Below are 22,358 nucleotides of genomic sequence, written 5' to 3' on the forward strand. Positions count from 1 at the left end.
AGAGAAATCTGCCTAAAAAGAGGAGAAGATATCATGGGTTGTTGGATTTACCCTAGGAAGAAAAGCTTATAGAAATCTAAATGAGGAAACCCTAAGGAGGGAGATCTATAGGAAAAAATAAAGGGTAGCGGCTGAGTAGAGACGGAAAGAGGAAACCAAAGGCAATCCCTCTCAGCCACCACAGGACACAGTGCTGCTGGATTATGGATTGGTTTGGTGGAAGCCATTTTCCCATAGTTCTTCCATTATTTCTTAATTTGTTCTCCTATGAATTAATTTGATTGAAACGATGTTGGATGATATTTTGGTTTTGAATTTTACTTGCCAACCCAAGAACTAAGTCTCATAGGGTTGGGATTATATGATGAAACCTTTACTTTCTTTAATTGTTGAAGCACAGATATTAATTAATTTACTATTTCATTCAACTATTTTATTTCAAAATTGTATGTGTTCAATCCCTAGACATAGACGACAGTGCAGCATGCCCATAAATTACTCTAATTCTGAATAGGTTGGATTAGTTGGACTAAAATTGAATGATGAGCAAGTACTCGACCAATACTTTTAGTAGACTCTAGACATAGAACAACGTTCATATGGAAAGAAAACAAAATAGTGCAGGATACCAGGCTAAAGGCGTATAGACATATATCACTTGAGGTAAGGTAACTTGAGGTTTGCTCTCGAAAGAAGCAGACTACTTTAGTTTGAGTAGTAGATTGAGTATGATTTTACCGAGGAATTATTGATCGGAAGGGTAGATTATTAGTAATCTCGACCTACCAAATCACCATCGTATATCCTCTATCCTTTATAGTAGAGTCTTGCCATAACATATTTAGTCGTTTAGTTGTTCGTTATATATTATTCATATAGTTATTCTTATAATTGTCATTCCATTTTTACTCTTCCTTTGCCTAAGCATTTTCTAGTATTAGGCAATACACATTTAGCACACATTATTATCCCTTTAAATTACCATTGCTTACTTATCTTTATTTGCCATAGTAGTAATCATAATTCATTATAATAACTTGATCACTTTTATACCTAATCTGATCCTTGTAGAGACGATCTTACTTATCATTTTATTACTTGATCCGATGTGTATACTTGCACAATTCGCATATCATATTCACACCCGATAACACCTAGAGCAAAAAAAAACAAAGCAAACCTTGTTTATTCATCCTTAGTACTGATATTTGAGCCAAAAAACACTTCTTGATGAACCTTCATGCAAAATTTGAGCCAAAAATGTTAAATTTTATTTACCATTTTTCTTTGGTCTTGAACTGCACTATAGACGCCTGGCCATATGTATAGAAGGTTACGTAGATACATTATAGTAGAATTTTGTAAAATTAAAGGGAAATAGGAAAGATTAGTGTGATAAAGTAATTATAGGCTAGCAATATGTGTAGCAAAAAAATTCAAAAAGAAAATAAAAAATGAGTAGAAAAAGTTATTGATAGTAAAAGCATTCGTCAATGAGAAATGTAAATAAAAGGAAAGAAAGAAAAGTGACAAAGTCACCAAAAATAGAAAGACACGTTCATTAGTGCACAAAAACTAGTGAGCTAGCCCTAGTTGTTGTATTATGATGTGATTTCCTACGAAGAAATAAGGAATGTGAGAGAAGGAGAAATAAGGCGATGAGTGGGTAAGGTTTCCTAATATTAAAAGTGGTAAGTCAGCTATATATCATGCCAAGATTTTGTGTGAATATAAAATGCTTAGTTATGTGCTCTAAAGCTAACATTTGTACCATAATTTCTCAAGGGTCGACTTTTCATTTGATGTTTTTATTTGCCTTGCTTGAGGACAAGCTATGATTTAAGTGTGAGGGATTTTGATCTGTCGTAATTTGGTGTAGCAAATTAAACTAATTTTTGCATTTGACGAGCTTGAATACAAGCACTTTAGTTAGATTTTAGTTAAGTTTTCATTTCTTTATTTAAATCCAATAAATTGTGTAATTTGAGTCTTTTATTGACCTTAGGGAGCGAACGAGGCCTAAGGCTGAGCTAATATGCTTTGTGAGTGTCCAGGAGACTATTAAAAGGTGTGTTAACTTGATATTGGTCACTGTGTTGCAACATGGAAAGTTAGGTGTTGCAACATAAGGAGCAGAATAGAAGAATTCCAAGACTGCCTTCTGTGTCGCAACACAGCCTGAGGATGTCACGACACACCCCTGAAGATACCGTAAGGAATAAGTATAATGCTTTCAATGTTGCGGTACAGGACTTGGTGTGTCGCGACATCAACTCTATACGGGAAATAATTACGAGCCAGGGCCATTTTAGTCTACACAATCAAATATTAAGCACAAGAATGACAACTAACCTAGAGTTAAGGACGACGACCACTCTAATTCTATAAATAAGATCATTTAACACATGTTATGGGCAGCTTTTCATATTGTATAATTTTTTTCTTAGTTTTAGTCTTTAGTTTTCTCTGTTCTTAAGCTTTAGGATTATTTTCAATTTTGTTATTTTCTTTTGTTGGTAGATCCAATCTGTGGAACTCAATCAATTCTATGTTGATTCGACATTATCTTCAATACGATTCAGGCTTCTCCTAAACTTTATTTTATTGACTCATTATTCTTGTTTATTTTCTTTATTGAGTTTAGCATATTTATGAGATCCATGAGGAACTAATCCTTTTATGGGTGATTAGAGAATGGAGGTATGATTAATTAACTATTTTGTATGGTTCTCTTAATGGATGAGCTGTTTGGGAGAGGAAGAACACAAACCCTACGCTTGACGATCGTAGGAAGTAATTTAGGTGGGAAGTAACTCAAAATTGGTATGGCCTATCCGTGACCACCTTAGCCCCAAACTGGTCTAAACTGTGAGGTCAAGAGATAAGTAGTTCTTGACGACTTATTATTCTAGTAGAAGATCGGAAAATCCTGCTAGGTTAATGACTAGTTGATTGAACAACAAGCCCCAAAGCAACAGTTGGTTATGATTACTGAAGCAAGCTAATCACCCATTCTCAGATTTGAGACTGTTTACTTATTGATTTTCCCCAATGCTTCTTTTTTATATTATTGTCTTTATTATTATAAAACCCCTAAAAACCTATATTTATGTTCATTCGTAATATAATTTATTTAAAGTACTAATTAGATCTATTTGTGTTTAGATTAAGATTAATTTAGTGTTCACCTCTTTTGGGTACGATCCTCGGAGTACTCACCTACTTCGTTGTAACTATATTACAACCTAACACATATACTTGTGGACACCTCCTTTTAACATATTTTGTGTAGGATTTCTACTCTGGACGTTGGTACGTCCAGATGCGGTCAATACGCCACCCTAGTTGTTAACAAAACATGAAGCCCTTAGTGTTAAAACCTTATTTTGAAAAAACAATGTGCTTTATTATTATTTTATTTATCTTGGTTGAACAATTTGGTTGCTCGAACGAAAATTTGGTTAGTATAGGACTCAGGTTTTGTAACTTGTTAGAACCGCATTTATGAAGAGAGAAGTGCTTAGTGGAAACACAAAAATTTTTATGTTTTTTCATGCCCTTTTTTAACTTAAAATCATGCTATTTCGATTAAATTCTTGTCGAAAAATAATTAAATATTATGAAATATTTAAATTATGTTAAAAATATGAACATGATGAATTTTAATTAATTTTATAGTTAATTTTGATTAATTTTAACTATTTTTGACAGATTCGCACAAAGGGCGAAAATTGGCTCGGCAAACAATGCTCGAAGAATGAAATCGAGAAGCAATTTGAAGCATTGAGGTAAATTTATTTCCAGCCTAAGATGGTCCAAAAATGTGTGTAAATTAATTTTAATTTATTCTCAATTTAATTTGCGCTAAATAAATTATTATTGATTAATTATGGAAAAAGGGTTCAGTTGAACTGCATTGGTTGAACCGAATCTAGTGAACCGAACCAGCCACCAATTGGGCTGCCCAGAACCGTCCATATGCTGACCCAAATCAGCATTTTATCTAACTAAATAAGCTTGCAAAGAAGCCCTTGAAGAACTTTCAACCTTGCATTCAAACCCCTCCAAAAAATGTGGCTTTATGGATTTGCCCCAGGCTATTTTTAGCAAAGTTGAAACTCTCAACTTTGCCATGTGTGTGGCCGTCCAAGGGGGTCTCTTTGGCTGATGGAATTTTCTATTTTTAGCAGCCAGAATCAGCTATAAAATCCACCCCTTGCTAATCATTCAACTCATCCCTCACACTCTCATTCTCTCTTCTCCTCTCTCACTTTCTCTCAACTTTTCCTTACATTTTCCCTTTTGTTCAAGTGTTGATTTCTTCTCTTGGGAAAGACGTCATCATCAGCCATTGTTGAGAATCAATTCAAGTGTTCATAAGCCACCTTGATAGCCGAGGACAACGGAGAACAAAGAACGGAGAAATCAGTAAAGCCATAGAGAAACACCGGATTTGCTTCTTGTTCCCTATCTCTTTAAATTTCGTTGATGTTTTGACAAACATATTTATGAATATTTATGCTATTGAAATGGTTATTTTAATCAATCTAGCTTGAATTTAATCCGTGTTGGGTTGATTATATTTTGCCTACTTAAATTATTAAAATTGTGTTTGTGCTGTTATAGGCCCCGGTAAGATGCTTGATTAAGTAAAATCATGCCTAAGTTATTCTTGCAATATTAATTGTTAGATAACTAATGAATTAATTATTAAATCGTATTAAAATTGTAACTAATCGACACAATACTTAATCAGTGCATGTTTATTCTTCTAAGGTAGTTGAAGTTAATTTAGCATTGTATTTGGCGATACATATGCCTTACATAACTTGCAAGACTATTGTAATTAAGCTGTTTCAAGGTAGAAATACTATGTTACCTCACTTGATCTTTTATATGCTTGTGAAGATTGATTAATCGCTTGGATTGATATTGGAAAATGTTCAAGAGATTGATTAATTTAATAAGTATGTATGAGCAGTAGCTAGCAAATTACTGAGTTGTCGTGAATTTGTTCGTAGCAGTATAAACAAGTTTAATAATTCTAAGTTAAAGGAATGTAATTAATCCAGCACAATTATAGCATCTTAATTAAAATATATTTGAAATCGTGCATTAGAACCTTTTTATTTTTAAATTTTTTTACTAATTTTTTAACTCTTAGTTTTTAATCATCTTTAAACCAAAATATTTTCCATCACCAAAGTGTTTTAACATTAATTTCATAAATATTCCTTTTTACAGTCCCTGTGGGTACTATAACTCGACATTTACTTGTCACTTTATTACTTGTTGCAATTGTGTACACTTGCACATTTTCGTTGTTCCAAGTTTTTGGCGCCTTTGCCGGGGACTGTTTTAAAGAAAAGCCATTATTTGTGAATTTGTTTTTATATTTTGGTTTATTTATTTTCCTGTTTAAATATTTACTTACTTAATCTTTCTTTGATTATTTCAGGTGTTTATGAGTAATGACCAGATTATCGAGTTACTCCCTGTAGACCTTAAAATAGAACGAACCTTTCGATAGTGAAGAAGACAAGCAAACCAGAGAAAGACCGAAGAGATAAACTTTGAGAATATGAATCAAGGAAACGAAGCAAACCTTACTCAGAATCCTATCCTTATTGCTGATGATAGGATAGAGATTTACGACAGTATGTCATGCCAGTATTTAACGATCTTAATCCGGGTATTAGAAGACTTGAAATCGAGGCACAACAATTCGAGCTGAAGCCAGTCATGTTCCAGATGCTTCAGACTGTGGGCTAATTCAGTGGAATGCCTACTGAAGATCCTCATCTTCACCTAAGACTATTTATGGAAGTGAGGGATTCTTTCAAGCTAGCCAGAGCACACGAAGATGCATTACGGCTGAAGAAGTTCCCATATTTTCTAAGGGACAGAGCTCATGCCTGGTTGAACTCATTGCCACCGAACTCTATTTTTACCTGGCAAGAGTTAGCTGAGAGATTCCTCATGAAGAATTTCTCGCCGAGCTAGAATACCAAGTTGAGGAATGAGATCACTGTCTTCCAACAAATGGATGATGAGTCCCTGTATGAAGCATGGGAAAGGTACAAAGAGTTATTACGAAAGTGCCCTCATCATGGAATCCCACATTGCATTCAACTTGAGACATTCTATAATTGTCTCAATGCTCACACGAGGATGGAAGTGGATGCCTCTGCTAACGGTGCTCTCATTTCTAAGTCTTATAATGAGGCTTACAAAATTATTGAAAGGATTGCCAGCAACAATTATCAATGGCCAACCAATCGAGCAGCGTCAGGAAGACGAGTCACTAGAATACATGAAGTGGATGCTCTCACTTCACTCGCATCTCAGGTATCTATAATATCCTCAATGCTTAAGAATCTTACCACTAATGAGCCTAACAGTTTTGCAGTCCAACCACCTAACCAATTTAAGAATATAGCCTGTGTGTATTGTGGGGAAGGACATTTGTTTGAAAAATTCCATCAAACCCCAAATCCGTCTATTACATGGGTAACCAAAACCGAGGGAGGCAAGGACTGCAAACCAACTTTTATAACTCATCGTGGCAAAATCACCCGAATTTTTCCTATAGTAACCAAGGGGATGGAACCAGTAACACTTACGCCCAACCTAGACCAACTCAGCCGCCTAGTTTCCCCCAACAAGTTCAGAAACCAACCCAAGCGGAACCATCCAATAGCTTAGAGAATCTATTGAAGGCATACATGGCAAAAAACGACGCCACTCTAAGGAATTTGGAGAATCAAGTGGGGCAGTTTGCTACTAAACTCAAGAATCGACCACAAGGTGCTCTACCTACTGACACGGAGAATCCAAGAAATCTGGGTAAGGAACATTGTAAAGCGTTGACATTTTGAAGCAGAAAGACAGTAGAGCCCAACACTGTCGAAGTTGAAAAAGAGCCAGCTGACGCTTAAGATTCAAAGAAGTTTAACCAAGTGTTGAAATTCCAGTTTCACCAGAACCAAAATCTGCAAAACCCGACAAAGTAACCTCAAGACCAGCTAATTCTGATCAACTAACAATGTCATTAGATGCAGAATTGCCGCCAAAGACGAATCAACCAGAATCAGTCCCAGTAATGAAACCACCCCCACCCTACCTTCAAAGACTTCAGAAACAGAAACAGGAGATTCAATTCAAGAAGTTCCTTGACGTACCCAAGCAACTTCACATCAACATCCTGTTGGTTGAAGCATTTGAGCAAATGTCGAACTACATCATGTTTATGAAAGATATCTTGTCTAAGAAACGAAGACTCGGAGAATTTGAGACAGTAGCTCTGGCGAAGGAATGCAGTGCATATCTTCAAGACAAACTAACCTCAAAATTGAAGGATCCTGGATGTTTTACCATACCGTGCAACATTGGAGCAACATATTGTGGTGAGGCATTATGTGACTTAGGTGCAAGTATCAACTTGATGGCTATGTCAATATTTTGGAAGTTGGGGATAGGAGAAGTTAGACCAACTACAGTTACGCTTCAACTAGCAGATCGATCTTTAACACATCCAGAAGGAAAAATCGAGGACGTATTGGTACGTGTAGATAAGTTTATCTTTCCTGTTGACTTTGTACTTTTAGATTTTGGAGCAGACAAAGAAGTACCAATCATCCTAGGAAGGCCATTCCTAGCAACTGGAAGGACCCTTATTGATGTATAGAAGGGCGAGCTCACTATGCGTGTTCAGGATGATCAGGTAACATTTAACGTCTTTAAGTCTATGTGATTTCTTGACACAATGGATGATTTCTCTGCAGTGTCCAGTTTAGGGGATTTAATAGTGGAGAAGGAACTCAACTGTGTTAAGGACCCACTGGAAAGAATTTTGACATCGGGTCCTCCAAATGATGAAGCGGAGGATGAATACTTAGCTTTGCTAGAAGCTAATCAAAGGGGATTTAATCCGCAATCCCGTTTTGAATCTTTGGAGTTAGAAAAGAGGGACTATTCCCAACCAAAAGCGTCGATTGAGGAGCCACCTAAATTAGAACTTAAGGTATTACCTTCTCATTTAAAATACGATTATTTAGGTAACGCTTCTACTCTGCCTGTGATTATTTCAGTAGAATTGACCACTAAGCAAGAAGAGAAACTTATCTTAGTTCTGAAACAATTCAAGAAAGCCATCGAATGGACCATAGCCGATATTCGCGGTATTAGTCCATTTGTATGCATACACAAGATTGTCCTAGAAGATGGCAAAAAAGGGACGATCGATGGACAACGGAGACTGAACCCCATCATGAAGGACGTAATAAAAAAAGAGATCATCAAGTGGTTAGATACGGGTATCATCAATCCCATCTCAGACAGTTCATGGGTAAGCCCGGTTCAGTTCGTGCCAAAAAAAAGAGGTATCACGGTTGTAGAGAACAAGAGCAATGAGCTGATGCCGACTAGAATGATTACAAGATGGAGAATCTACATCGATTATCGAAAGCTGAACAAGGCGACTAGGAAAGATCACTTTCCTTTGCCATTCTTGGACTAGATGCTGGATAGACTTTCAGGATGAGATTACTAATGTTTTCTCGATGGATACTCAGGGTATAATCAGATTACAGTAACACCAGAAGATCAACACAAAACGACATTCACCTGTCCGTACGGTACGTTTGCATTTAGATGCATGCCATTTGGTTTATGTAATGCACCTGCTACATTTCAAATATGTATGATGTCTATTTTTACTGACATGGTTGAGAAGTATTTGGAAGTTTTTATGGATGATTTTTCAGTATTCGAAGATACTTACGATGATTGCTTAGCCAATCTAACTAAGGTACTAAGGCGATGTGAAGAAATGAATCTTGCACTCAACTGGGAAAAGTGTCATTTTATGGTACAAGAAGAAGTTGTTATAGGGCATCGGATAATGAGACATGGGATCGAGGTAGACAAAGCAAAGGTAGACATTATTGAGAAACTCCCACCTCCAACATCTGTAAAGGGTGTTAGGAGCTTTTTGGGCCACGCCGATTTTTATCGAAGATTTATCAAGGACTTCTTCAAAGTTGCTAGACCCTTATCCAAATTATTAAAGAAGGACTTTGTATTCAAGTTTGATGAGGAATGCTTAAAAGCCTTCAATGATTTGAAGAGTTGATTAGTCACGACACCCATAATCGTCACACCAGACTGGGATTTTCCATTCGAATTGATGTGTGACACAAGTGACTTCGCAATTGGAGCTACTTTGGGTCAGCGAAGGAACAAAGTTTTTCATCCCATCTACTATGCAAGTCGAACTCTAACAGGAGCTCAACTGAATTATACAGTAAAAGAAAAAGAGTTACTTGCTTTTGTGTTTGCTTTCAACAAGTTTCGATATTATCTAATAGGTACCAAAGTGACTATCTATACGGACCACTCGGCAATTAAGTATTTACTTGCGAAAAAAAACGCTAAGCTGAGGCTGATCCGATGGGTACTTCTACTTCAAGAGTTCAATCTAGAAATTCAAGATCGAAAGGGAGTCAAAAATCAAGTAGTAGGTCACTTGTCCAGATTGGAGCCACAAGAAGGGAACTCTCCTCTTATACCAATTCAAGAGACGTTTCCAAACGAACATATCTTGAAGGTAAATCATGTCCATGATACCCCTTGGTTTGCTGATATTGCTAACTATTTAGCTTGTGGTTTGGTGCCAATTGATAAGACGTATCAACAAAGGAAAAAGTTTCTTCACGATGTGAAGTACTATTTCTGGGAAGAGCCATATGTGTTTAAAAAGTGTGTAGATCAGATGATCAAGAGATTCTTCGCAGAAGATGAAATACCGAAGATTTTATACCACTGTCACTCAACTCAGAGTTGGGGACACTTCGGAGGTACACGTACAGCAGCCAAAGTATTGCAAGCCAGATTCTTTTTACCGACACTATTCAAGGATGCATATGCTTATGTGAGGAGCTGTGATCGATGTCAAAGGGATGGAAATGTCACCAACAGAAATGAGATGCCTCGAACAAACATCATTGAGGCAGAGTTGTTCAATGTATGGGATATTGACTTTCTTGGTCCTTTTCCTCCGTCTTGCGGTCACAAGTACATACTAGTAGCAGTATTTGACAAACAATGCTAAGGTTGTGATGAAGTTTCTACAGAGGCCTGTGTTCACAAGGTTTGGAACCCCAAGAGCTATCATCAGTGATGAATGATCCCACTTTGTGAACAAGTAGTTAAAATGGTTATTAGACAAGCACGGAGTGAAACACAAGGTTGCAACAGCTTACCATCAGCAAACAATGGGCAAGCTGAACTGGCAAATAAAGAGATCAAATGCATACTTGAGAAGGTAGTCTGCCCCAACCGACGAGATTGGTCCACAAGATTAGATGATTCTTTATAGGCTTACAAAACAGCATACAAGACACCGTTAGGGATGTCACCCTATAGGTTGGTCTTTGGGAAACCCTACCATCTACCATTAGAGTTAGAGCACAAAGCTTACTGGGCCCTTCAACAGCTTAATTTGGATCCTAAGCTCGTGAAAGAGAAACCGATGTTCCAACTCAATAAGTTAGAAAATTTCTGAATGTTCTCATATGAAAATGTCAACTTACTTAAAGAAAGACTCAAGAAATGGCATGACAACCACATTCGAGTTCGAGAATTTGAAGCAAGTCAGCAAGTCTTGTTGTTCAATTCCAGATTGAAGTTCTTTCCAGGTAAGCTAAAATCATGTTGGTTCGGTCCATTTACGATTCACCAAGTCTATCCATACGGATTTGTTGAACTCCAACGTAAGGGAGGTAATTTTCGAGTTAATGCTCAGCGCCTGAAACATTATTAGGGAGATAAAATTGAACAGGATAAAATCTCGTTCATTTTATCAAATAGTTAATTTTTTGTTTTTCTTTTTGAATAAATGATTTAGGGTATATTTTCGGGTAAAGTATGTTTAAATAAATTCTGTCTAGGTGATTGGAACTTAAGCAGGACTGTTTGTGACTCCTCCAATCTTTCCTGCGAATTTATTTTGACATAATTTTCCAAGAAATTATCCCCTAAATGGAAAATTAAATTTTTAGTTTCAAATAAAAGGATCCATTTTGATCCAATTTTTATTTTGCAACTCAATTTTAAAATTTCATTAAGTCTAGGGACTTAAGTGAATTATTTTTAAAATTTAGTCGCTCTTTTCGTAAATAAAAAAACTAGTGCCTTTCTTTGTGAATATTTTCAAAAAGCATCTAGAATAAATATCTTTAATATTATTAATAATTTGATAAAATTTAATATATAATTATATTATTTATAATTTAAATATTAATTTTTATCAACTTAGCTTAGAATTAGGATTAATTAGGATTTTTTTTATTTCTGCACAATAAAATAAGAGATAGAAATCAAAAGTAAATATGGACAAATAGTAAAGTCTAAAGTGTGGCAATAGGTATATACATGTCTAGGATTGGATCTAGGAAGAGCTTGGTACTTAAGGAGTCAAATTGACTAACCTCCTCTTTTCTGGAATCCTACCTGGTGCACAGTATCTATTCACTTTAAACAATGAGGACATTGTTCATTTTAAGTTGGGGGACCGAAAATTGAAATTATTTCCACTCAGAATAAAATTTTTCTTTTAATTATGAATATGATATATTTTTGTTCAATAAATTTGAATTTTGTTAAGTATGTTAAATTTAAGTATGAATAAATTTTGATTATTTCAATAAATTGTTATGTTAGCTTAATAATGACATGAAATGTATTTCTAATAAAGCATGAAAATCATACCATAAAATTTTAGTTATTTAGGAAAGTTAGGCATGTATGAAAGTTTAAGTCTTTAGAATTGACTTAGTAGTTTCTTGAGACGAAATCCTAGGAAGCATGGAACGTTGAAAATGATTTAGGCAACTGTTGTTTGGACCGTTTGAGGCTTTCAAGCCAACCATGATGAATTTTTTATCCTTTGAAACCCAACTTTGAGACTTTATGGCCTAATTTTATCTGAACCCTTACAAAGTTAGCCATCACTTTTCTTAATTATCTTAAAAATGTCCCAAACACTAGACTCAGTACTATTCAGAGTATTCTTTGAAAATAAGTTTGGGGCAGTTGCAAAGTAGTATGAAATGCTCTAAAAATTGTAGTACATGCAGTAAAATACTCAAAAAAAAGCATATGTACTTGAAGTAAATTGCACTAAAGAGCATTTGAAAAGGAAAGAAAAGTTGATGTATTGAAGGTAATTATTTTGAAAGGTCCGATACAAGCTGAGTCTAGGTTTTTTCAACCTAAAATTATCTATATTTTACCTACCCCTAAGACCAACCACGTTACAACCTTGTTAAAGACCTATTGATTCAAAGTTCTAAAGTTACCTACATTAGTGGAGAGAAATTGCTCTGTTCAACATATGAAGACATCAGTTAAGCTTAATGATTACAGTTTAATTTTGAATAAGGGATTAAAATCAAATTGGTAGGGATTAACATGTCTTTATTAATAAACATTTAGTCTAATTTTGCTATTGTAGTAATTTTTGAGATTAATTTGAACGATATATATACTTGAGTAGCATAATTATCAAATTTCTTGTTTTTGAGCATAAGTATATTGATTTCATGATTTTGGGAAGAATGTTGTTCTAAAGGAGTTTTTCAAAAAGTGTTTCCGAGAAAATTCTTTTCAACGCATTACTCGAGACGAGAAATGAATTAAGTTTGGGGTGTGGAAACACAAAAATTTGTGTTTTTACATGCCATTTTTAACTTAAAATCATGCTATTTCAGTTAAATTCTTGTTGAAAAATAATTAAATATTATAAAATAATTAAATTATGTTAAAAATATGAACATGATGAATTTTAATTAATTTTATAGTTAATTTTGATTAATTTTGACTATTTTCGAAAGATCCGCACAAAGGGCGAAAATTGGCTCGGTAGACAATGCTCGAAGAATAAAACCGAGAAGTAATTTGAAGCATCGAGGTAAATTTATTTCCAGCCTAAGATGGTCCAAAAGTGTGTGTTAATTAATTTTAACTTATTCCCAATTTAATTTGCGCTAAATAAATTATTATTAATTAATTTATGTAAAAGAAAAGTCCAGTTGAACAGCATTGGTTGAACTGAATCTAGTGAACCGAACCAACCACCAATTGGACTGCCCAGAACCGTCCATATGCTGACCCAAATCAGCATTTTAGTTGACTAAATAAGCTTGCAAAGAAGCCCTTGAAGAACTTTCAACCTTGCATTCAAACCCCTCCAAAAAATGTGGCTTTATGGATTTGCCCCAAGCTATTTTTAGCAAAGTTGAAACTCTCAATTTTACCATGTGTGTGGCAGGCCAAGGGGTGTAACATCTCGATTTTGGGCCTAGTCGGAACAGAGGTTTCGGGACCACAAATCCGATGAGGAAAAATCTTATTTTACTATATTTTTATGGCCTACAATTTCACGGAATGATTTAGTGAAAATTTTGTTCAAAAATTTCGACGTTTGGGCACTCAATTTAGTCAAAAGGACTAAATTGTAAAAAGTGAAAAAGTTGAGTTCTACATGTTAGAGGTGTCCAATTGTTATGAAATTTTAAATTGGAGGTCTTTATATGGTAATAGACCATTGATTAAGTTATGGACAAAAATGGACATGAGATAAGTGAAATAGGAAATTTTTAAGTTAGGGGAATTTTGGTAATTTGGAAATTAAAATGAATTAAAAGGGAAAAAGATGGCAAATTGTGCTCATCTTCTTCATTTGGCCAAAATTAGCAATGAGGGAAGCCATATTTAGGGTTTTCAAGCTTCCAAGCTCCAGAGTAAGTGATTCCAAGCCTTGTTTTTAATGTTCTTTACGTTTTTAGAGTCCCGGTAACTTGATTTAGCTTATTCCAGCAATAATTTAACCTAGGGTTTATATTTGGAAAAATACCCATAGGTGAAATGTGTTTATTTTAAAGTTTTATGGTAGAATATGAAGCTTGAAATTATGTTAAACAAATTTTGCTAAACGATTTTAAGTGAAAACGAGTAAAACGACATAATCGGTAAAAATACCTAATGTTCATAAGTAAGTGCTAGAATGGGAATTTGATGTTACCATAGAAGGGAAAAATGTTCAACATGTTATAAAACATAAGAATATGGGATGAAGTTTAATTTCCAAGCTTTGGGGTAAAAGTGTAAATATGTAAAAGTTTAGGGGCAAAATCATAATTTTGGAAAACTTAGAGTCGAGGGCTGTTTTGATAAATGTGAGTATTAAATAAACTAAATTTTCTATTATAGATCAAGCAGAATGAAATCTAGGGTTAGACTGAGGAAAGAAAAATGTTGAAGACTAAGTTGATAGATTTGGCCATATTTTGTACTGAGGTAAGTTTACGGTAAATAAATACAATATTTCAATAATTATTATTAATACTGCTATTTTCCAAAAATTATGTATTTATTTTAAGAAATTATTTAATGTTGACTCAAGTATGAGATGATAGAGAATTAGTGTTAAAAAGTCTCGTTGAAACATTAGGAATGTATTGGATACAAATGTCATGACATTTGGGTAAAGAGATCCCACGTAAGACCATGTCTAGGACATGGCATTGGCATCATTGAGATTATGGAGGTCCCACGTAAGACCATGTTTGGGACATGGCGTTGGCACCGAGATGAGAGGTCCCCTGTAAGACCATGTCTGGGACATGGCATGGGCACTGATATTGGAACTCCCATGTAAGACCATATCTGGGATATGGCATTGGCAATACAAGAAACATTCCATGTAAGACCATGTCTGGGACATGGCTTTGGCATGTTATTATCAAAAAAGAGACCCAAGTATCTTTATTATTCCAATGTGGCTCAACGGGCTAGTAAACAAATTATGTTCCATGAAAGTTCAGGTAAAAGCATAAATAGCAAATTCAGGTGAGTTATAAGAGTTAAGAACATATTATGTTATCAATTGAGAGCCAACATTTCAGAAAGAGAAGAGTAAGTTATAATCATGAGTTATCTAAGTAAACAAGTAAGTGAACGAGTAAGAGATTAAGTAAAGAGGAAATTAGAGATCATGACACTTGAGTATGTTTATTTGTGTTAAATGTTGTTATTTATTTGCTTGTAAACTTACTAAGCTTTATGCTTACTTCCTTTATTTTTCCTTCTTTTATAGTATTACAAGAAAATTCAGAAATCTTAAAGATGTCGGAGAGCGCTCACACTATCAACAACAACTCGGTATTTTATGATGATCAATGTTTGAGCTATGGCATGTATAAGGGCTTAGTCATTTTGAATGTATGTCCTTATGATATTGCTAAAGGATGATGTGTAAATATGTGATAATTTTTAGCTATTACAATGGCTAAGTAAGAATATGTTTTCTATTATGAATGCCTAGGTGATAGTTTATGCATAGAAATTATGAAAGAGTAAAAAATTTGCAATCAAACAGTTTTGGGACAGCAACAGTGATGTGACTTTGAAAAATCACCAAGGATAGTATAAAATGAATTAGAGAGCGAATGATATATATAATTAAAGCTTATTGAGTCTATTTTCATATAAAAATAACGGTGTGGTAAAGGAATTTTATATTCTGAGATATTTGAATTTTGGTTAGACAGGGTCAGAATGGTTTTTGGAGTCCTTTGTTCTGACTTTAGAAAATCATTAAAACTTGTATAAAAATAATTATGAGTTATAATTTATATGTCTAGATTCCTTATTTAGTCTATTTTCTGTATAAACAAGTGAGAACACCATATGAAAATTATTCGATGAGAAAATTGATTTTTAGTGAATAAAGGTCAAAACCGTTATGCAGTGAAACAGGGGAGACTTTAATGCATAAACTGTACTAATTGGCTAAACCAAAAATTCTAAAAATTTTATGGTAAGATAATATATGAGTCTAGTTTCAAGGAAAATTTACGGAAGGGTTGGAGTCACTATTTTATAGATATAAACGTGCTCAGGAAGTTATTCAGTGAGAAACTATTTGAATTCTCTAATACAGGTTTGACATCTGTCAAAAGGTATGAGTGTGATGCCTGCGCTCGAGTGTTTAATCGTAAAAATTTTTATTTTGTTCAAAGAAGCAGTCTAATAACATCTTCATAATAAGACTTTTGAGGAGTATGTCAATGAGAAGGAAACTTCGATTAGCAGGCTAAACTGGATTCTAGGAGATATCAAAATTTCAAGGACGATATTTTGTTAAGCGGAGGAGAGTTGTAACACCCTGGTTCTGGCACATACAAGGTTTGTCGTGTAGTCCTAATGAAATATGATTAGCGGAGCAAGTTTTGTCCAAGTGTCTCTTTCAGTGAAGAGAGTGGTGATCTTCCCTAATACGGTGTAGCAGATTAAAATAGTTTTTGCACTTAATGAGATTGAATACAAGCACTTTTATTATATTTTAGTCAATTTTTTATGGTTTAATTTACATTCAATAAAAAAGTGTGTTTTGAATCTTTTATTGACCTTAGGGGCCAAATGATGCCTAAAGGCGAGCCAACGTACTTAGTTAGTGTGCAAGAGGCCATGCAAGGGCATAGGAACTTAATACTTGTTGTTGTGTTGCAATATGGAGCAGAATGCAAGAATTGTCATACTACCTTTGGTGGCACGACATAGCCATAGGATGTTGCGACACACCCCTAAAGCTATCCCTAAACTACAAATACTGCCCTCAATGTCACAACACAATAACTAAGGTGTCACAACACCGGCCCTGTATGGGAGATAAATACGAGCCAGGGGAATTTTGGTCTACACAATCAAAAGTTAAACACAAGAGTGTCAGCTAACCTAGGGTTGAGGACGACGGCAACCCTAACTCTATAAATAGGATCCTAAACACTTGTTAAAGTACATCTCTTGATACTCTAAGTTTCTATTTGTAATTTAGTTTTTAGTTTTTAGTTTTTTTCTTTCTCTTAGGGTTTAGATTTCTTTTCAGTTCTTGTCAATCGTGTTCTTCATAGAACTTTATTTGTAGAAGCAATCAAACATTTGAGGATTCCTTCCCTTCATCAATTGAATATAATCAGGATTCTCTAAATTTTATTCTTGATTTATTTTTCATGCATATATTTATCAAGTTTATTATTGAGGAATTAATCCTCTTATGGCAGATTAGCAAGTGATTAATTGCTATGTAGGGTTTACTTAGCGAATCAGCTGCTTAGGAGAGGAAAAACTTAAACCATAGGCTTGACAAGCCTAAGAAGTCATTTAGGTAGGAATTAACCAAAAATTGGTATGACCTATCTGTGAGCACCTTATCCCCAAATCGGTCTAAACTTTGAGGTTGAGGAATAAGTAGTTCTCACTAACTCATTAGTTTAGTGGAAGATCGAGAGATCCTACTAGGGTAACGACTAGTTGATTGAATAGAAATCTGAAATAGGAATTAGTTATGATCACCAAAGCAAGCTAATCACCCATATCTTCATTTGATTGAGTTTAGAAATTAGTTTTCTGAAGTCCCTTTTATTTATGTAGTTTTTAATTCTTTATTTATAAAAACCCAAAAAATCTTTCCTTTATATTTTATCGTAATATAATTTATTTAAACTACTAATTAATTCTATTTGCGGTTAGGTTAACTTTAATTTAATACTCTCCTCCCTTGGGTACGATCCTCGGGGAAGTTACCTACTTTGTTGTAAAACTATATTACAACCTGTCCCGTATACTTGTAGACACCACCTGAAATCGATATCTTTAGTTGTAGTATTCACACTCTGGACGTTAGTACATCCGGAGGCGGTCAAGTCATTGGCGTTGTTGCTGATGAGGTAACGTTACTAGATTAATTTTAATTTTTACGTTTAACAATTTTGTTTTATTTTATTTTTATTAATTCATGTTTACTATTTTTTTTATCTTTTAATCTCATTATATGCCTCAAAGGAGAGGAACACCTGTTTAAGTCAATCACTGATCCATAGATTTTATCCTAGTAAAATCATTTAAACATGGATGAAATTAACTGATTAAATGTGGTTTAACGATGAGATGATCTTTGATGATGAAATATACGATGAGGGAGTATATGAAGAGTGGGAGATCATGGAAAATCAAAAATTATTCATGATAGAGCTAACCAACGCGGAAATAAAGCCTCACCGTACTAGTGGAGTAATGAACAAGACAAACCACCAGTCTGAACAAATCTGAGGTATTATCAAACATTTCAAACATGATGGCATAAATGTTGAAACTGATGCAAGAAATATTTGAAGCACTACCTCCATGGAAAGAGGACATGTCTGATGTTCACAACTCGGATCATGAGAACCCTTGCACTATTGATGACCATGATGAGATTTATGGTGAGATTCAATCGGAACTTGTAATTGAAGATCATGTGGATAAGTTGAACATATTTTAAACGGTCTCTGATCGAATTGACATAGCAGCAAAACTAACCATAAATGTAGAAGTGAAAGATGAACTAACCACTAACATGTAGCCTAAATCGATATTGAATGAAAGTTTAGAAGAGTTAATACACTTTCTGGCTATAGCAGAGAAGATTTCAACTGATAAGGTCGAGGAGTTTGATTCATTCTCATTTGACAACGACAGTAAGGCTCGAGTAACCAAAGCCTTATGCAATAGGGAGAGGAGGAAACTTGAAGCAAAAATACCTCAGAAAACAATTTGGAATTGGCTCAAATTTGGTACTAAATGGCTCACATTGTGGATGTCACACTAGTCGAAAATAAGGCACCATCAATGGAATCAACCAGAGAGGTTGGTTCATTGTAACGCATAGGTTTGTGCAAGTGTACATAGTCGTTATCAAGTAATAAGTAAGTATCGAGTTATCGTCTCCACAAGGATTGTATTTGTTCTAAGTCACTTAATTTGTAATATTATATTAACAATTTGGTAAATAAAAACACAATATAGTTGAGAAGTGGTGATTAAAATATATTAAACTAAATGCAATGATCCTTAATGCAAATTATCCTAAGTATGCAAACTATATGAATGAAATAGATTTTAGTAAAATTAAACACAATTTTGCAACAATTATAACATAAATAAACTAGGACAATTACTTTAATTAAACTCAATTTATTATCAACATGCTTAATAACATTCGGAAAAAAATTCCATGGCAACTCGATCTTTCATGAGTTTGGAAACCACATTAGGTCCTTTCAGAATCCTTTACTTAGTAAATACGCATTTTACTGATCCTTATTTACTAAGGGTTTCTTAGTATTCGTGTGAAGTAACAGGGACGTGTCAGGTTTGAAACAATTTAATCACAAAAATCTAAAAACTATGCAGATAACAAAGCTTGGTCAGAGTTGTTATGCAACCAACAATTTAATCGGGTCAGGATCTAAATTGAGTATGCACATTTCAATTATGTGTCCACTCCTATTTTGGTACTTGTTCCCCACATAGTACACTAACTTGGGATTTGATGGGCAATTCTCAAAAAAATGATGTAACACCCCAAATTTTGGGCCTAGAAGAAATAGGTTTTGAACAAGGGAACAATTAGGAGACTGCACATAAATATTTAGTTGTTCAAGGAAGTAACATAAATGAATGTCTGAGAAGTCAGGGGTTCAAGCCTTAGCTTATGCCAAATTTTTTATTTTAAGTGAATAAAATCCTTGGATCTAGATAGTAGGTTCTTAAATTATTGTGGTTAAAATATTATACAAAGGAGTTGTTGGTCTAGTTGTAAGGGGCAAGTGGAGTGTACATGGGGTCTAAGGTTCGAGTGGTGGCGCATCAAAAAGGGAGTATTTATTTTGCTGCCTAATTCGTGTGAGTGGTAGAGTTGGATTGAAATGCTGCTATATGGAGTTTGAACTGGTCATAGAGAGAATTGAGGAGGGATATTTGGAGAGATTTGAGGAGAGAATATTGGGATTTGGGGAGGTTGTTGTTGTGGAGAGATATATATCATCACATTTATTCCTTGTTCTCGATGGGAGATCGGCAAGGTTTTCAAGTTTTTCGTCGCTTTCTCCAACCTGCATTGCTTCCATTCCTAACTAATGGTGGTCAAGGTTGATTGGCACATTGCCTGGGAACCAAGGGTGTGATGATCATTGATTTTCGGAATAAGAGTGTCCGAAACAAAGGGAATTTACAAATCACAACAGGTGTGTAACCACCCCACTGTAACTGTAGAAAGGCAAAAGCCGAAATACGGCGTTGAGACCACATGAGTGTGCGATCACTCGTGTGGTAAGCCAAACCCACGAACCATGGGCGATAGACTGTAGAGGCCTCCATGAGCATTTTCATGGGCTTAGGTCATAATGGTCCATGTATGACCGAAATACCCCAAAGGGTAAAATGACCGAAATACCCCCATAGGATAAAATGACCGAAATACCCCCATAGGATAGAATGACCGAAATACCTCCATAGGGTAAATGGCCGAAATACCCCCATAGGGTAAAATGACCAAAATACCCCTAGGAGATGAAATTACTGTTATAGCTTTATGTTATGTATGACTGATTTGCTCTATGATATGTATGACTATGATTGAGCATGACATTTTGCATACACATTTGATATTATGTCACAATATATTGCATGGGGATGGGTTGTTATATTTGGAGGAAGTGTACCGTACTGATAAGGTTGCACGGGTCGCCCAAGACGACTGTGGACCTACTGATGGCTATATGCCATTTATTTTACTGGCAGCTTTGCTACAATACTGTTCAGTACCACAACCGGTGCTAATCTTAGTGTGTCTGGCTGAGTGGGTCGATTTTATCCTCACATGGTGTGTTTGGCGGGACAGAGTGGTGTGTAGATGCTGGATTGGGTAGGATTTCTAACTGCATATCCACACTGATTAATGATTTTGTATTATTACTGCATCGATTAATGATATTACATACTGTTCACTGCATGACTGATATCTATAACTGTTTTGGGCCAAGGCCCTACTGATACTATTACTGAAATTGGGCAAAGGCCCTACTGATTACTAGCATTGTGATGGCCTCAAGCCCAATCGTTTACTGTTATGGGAAAGGGCTTAGGCCCACACTGAACTGGATTGTTACTGTAATGGGCTCAGGCCCAAACTGCATTTATCTACTGTTTAATTGATTGTTTGCTTGTTAGGGGATTACACACTAAGTTTTTGTAAACTCACCCCTCTGTTTAACTGTACAAGTAATCCCAAATTGTAGGCGGGCCGGTGCTGCGAGGGACTCGATGATGGCCACACAACTGCATCAGCTTCCGTTTTAGCTTTTGATTTATAAGTAACTAAATTTGGGTATTTTTTTCTAAAAAGGCCTCTTTAAAGTTATAAACTTTAAATTGGGGTTTTTATTTATTTAGTTTGATATAAACTGCTAGTTGTAGAAAAACATGGGTTTTCAAAAGGTAATTGTTTTCAAAGACACCACGTTTTCGCAACATTTCCTAAAAAAAACTTCCGCAATAAATGAGATTTTGGAAAATTTATAACGTTTTAAAAGGGATTAGCTTTTAATGATGCACACTTGGAAATGAACAACCCGTTTTGGAATCACCGTTTAATAACAAAATGATTAACTGATTTTAAGGATTTCAACGACAACAATTTTTACGCTAAACACCTCAATGTGACACCGCCAGATTCAACCATAAGTCCTAGATCGGGTTTGGGGTGTTACAAATGACCTTCCCCACAATACACACAGGAAACTATTTCAAACGGACTTGGTGGCTAAGCTGCAAAACTATTAGTACTATTAGCAGTTAACAGTTTTAACATAGAGGAAATAGTCGATACCTGAGCTGATAACGAAGTGAAATAGTCAACTTCATGAACCCCAGCTACACGTCTTCCTGAAGCTGTTTGATTTGTTGGCCATTGATAGTTATTACTCGCGATCCTCTCGATGATCTCATAAGCCCCATTATAAGACTTAGACAAAATTGCACCATTCGCGGAAGCATCTACCATCAATCTTGTGTGTCCATTGAGACCATTATAGAATGTCTCCAACTGGATACAGTGAGGAATCCCATGATGAGGACACTTACGAAGTAACTCCTTGAATCGTTCCCAAGCCTCATACAAAAACTCGTCATCCAATTGTTGGAAAGTTGTGATCTCGTTCCTTAACTTAGAGATTTTGCTTGGTGGGAAATACTTAACCAAAAATCTCTCTACTAATTCTTGCCATGTAGATATGGAACTTGGTGGCAATGAATTGATCCATGCTCGTGCTCAATCTCACAATGAGTACTGAAACAACTTCAACCTAAGTGCTTCTTCAATCACACCGGCTATCTTGAATGAACCACTCACCTCCATAAACAATTGAAGGTGGAGATGTGGATCTTCTGTGGGCATACCACTAAATTGGCCCACC

At 35.2% G+C, this 22,358-nt stretch overlaps 2 non-coding genes across 2 annotated transcripts; one reads left to right on the forward strand and one right to left on the reverse strand.

The window, feature by feature from the left end:
* Window positions 1-6,009: 6,009 nt before the first annotated feature.
* Window positions 6,010-6,116, reverse strand: LOC121224032 (small nucleolar RNA R71). The gene has a single exon (XR_005921496.1). It is a non-coding gene; the product is annotated as a small nucleolar RNA R71 (small nucleolar RNA).
* A 15,888-nt stretch (window positions 6,117-22,004) lies between these two features.
* LOC121223843 (small nucleolar RNA R71) lies at window positions 22,005-22,111 on the forward strand. Its single transcript, XR_005921309.1, has one exon. It is a non-coding gene; the product is annotated as a small nucleolar RNA R71 (small nucleolar RNA).
* The last annotated feature ends 247 nt before the right edge of the window (window positions 22,112-22,358 follow it).

The sequence above is a fragment of the Gossypium hirsutum genome, chromosome D11, assembly GCF_007990345.1.
Source record: "Gossypium hirsutum isolate 1008001.06 chromosome D11, Gossypium_hirsutum_v2.1, whole genome shotgun sequence".
Taxonomy (NCBI): Eukaryota; Viridiplantae; Streptophyta; class Magnoliopsida; order Malvales; family Malvaceae; genus Gossypium; species Gossypium hirsutum.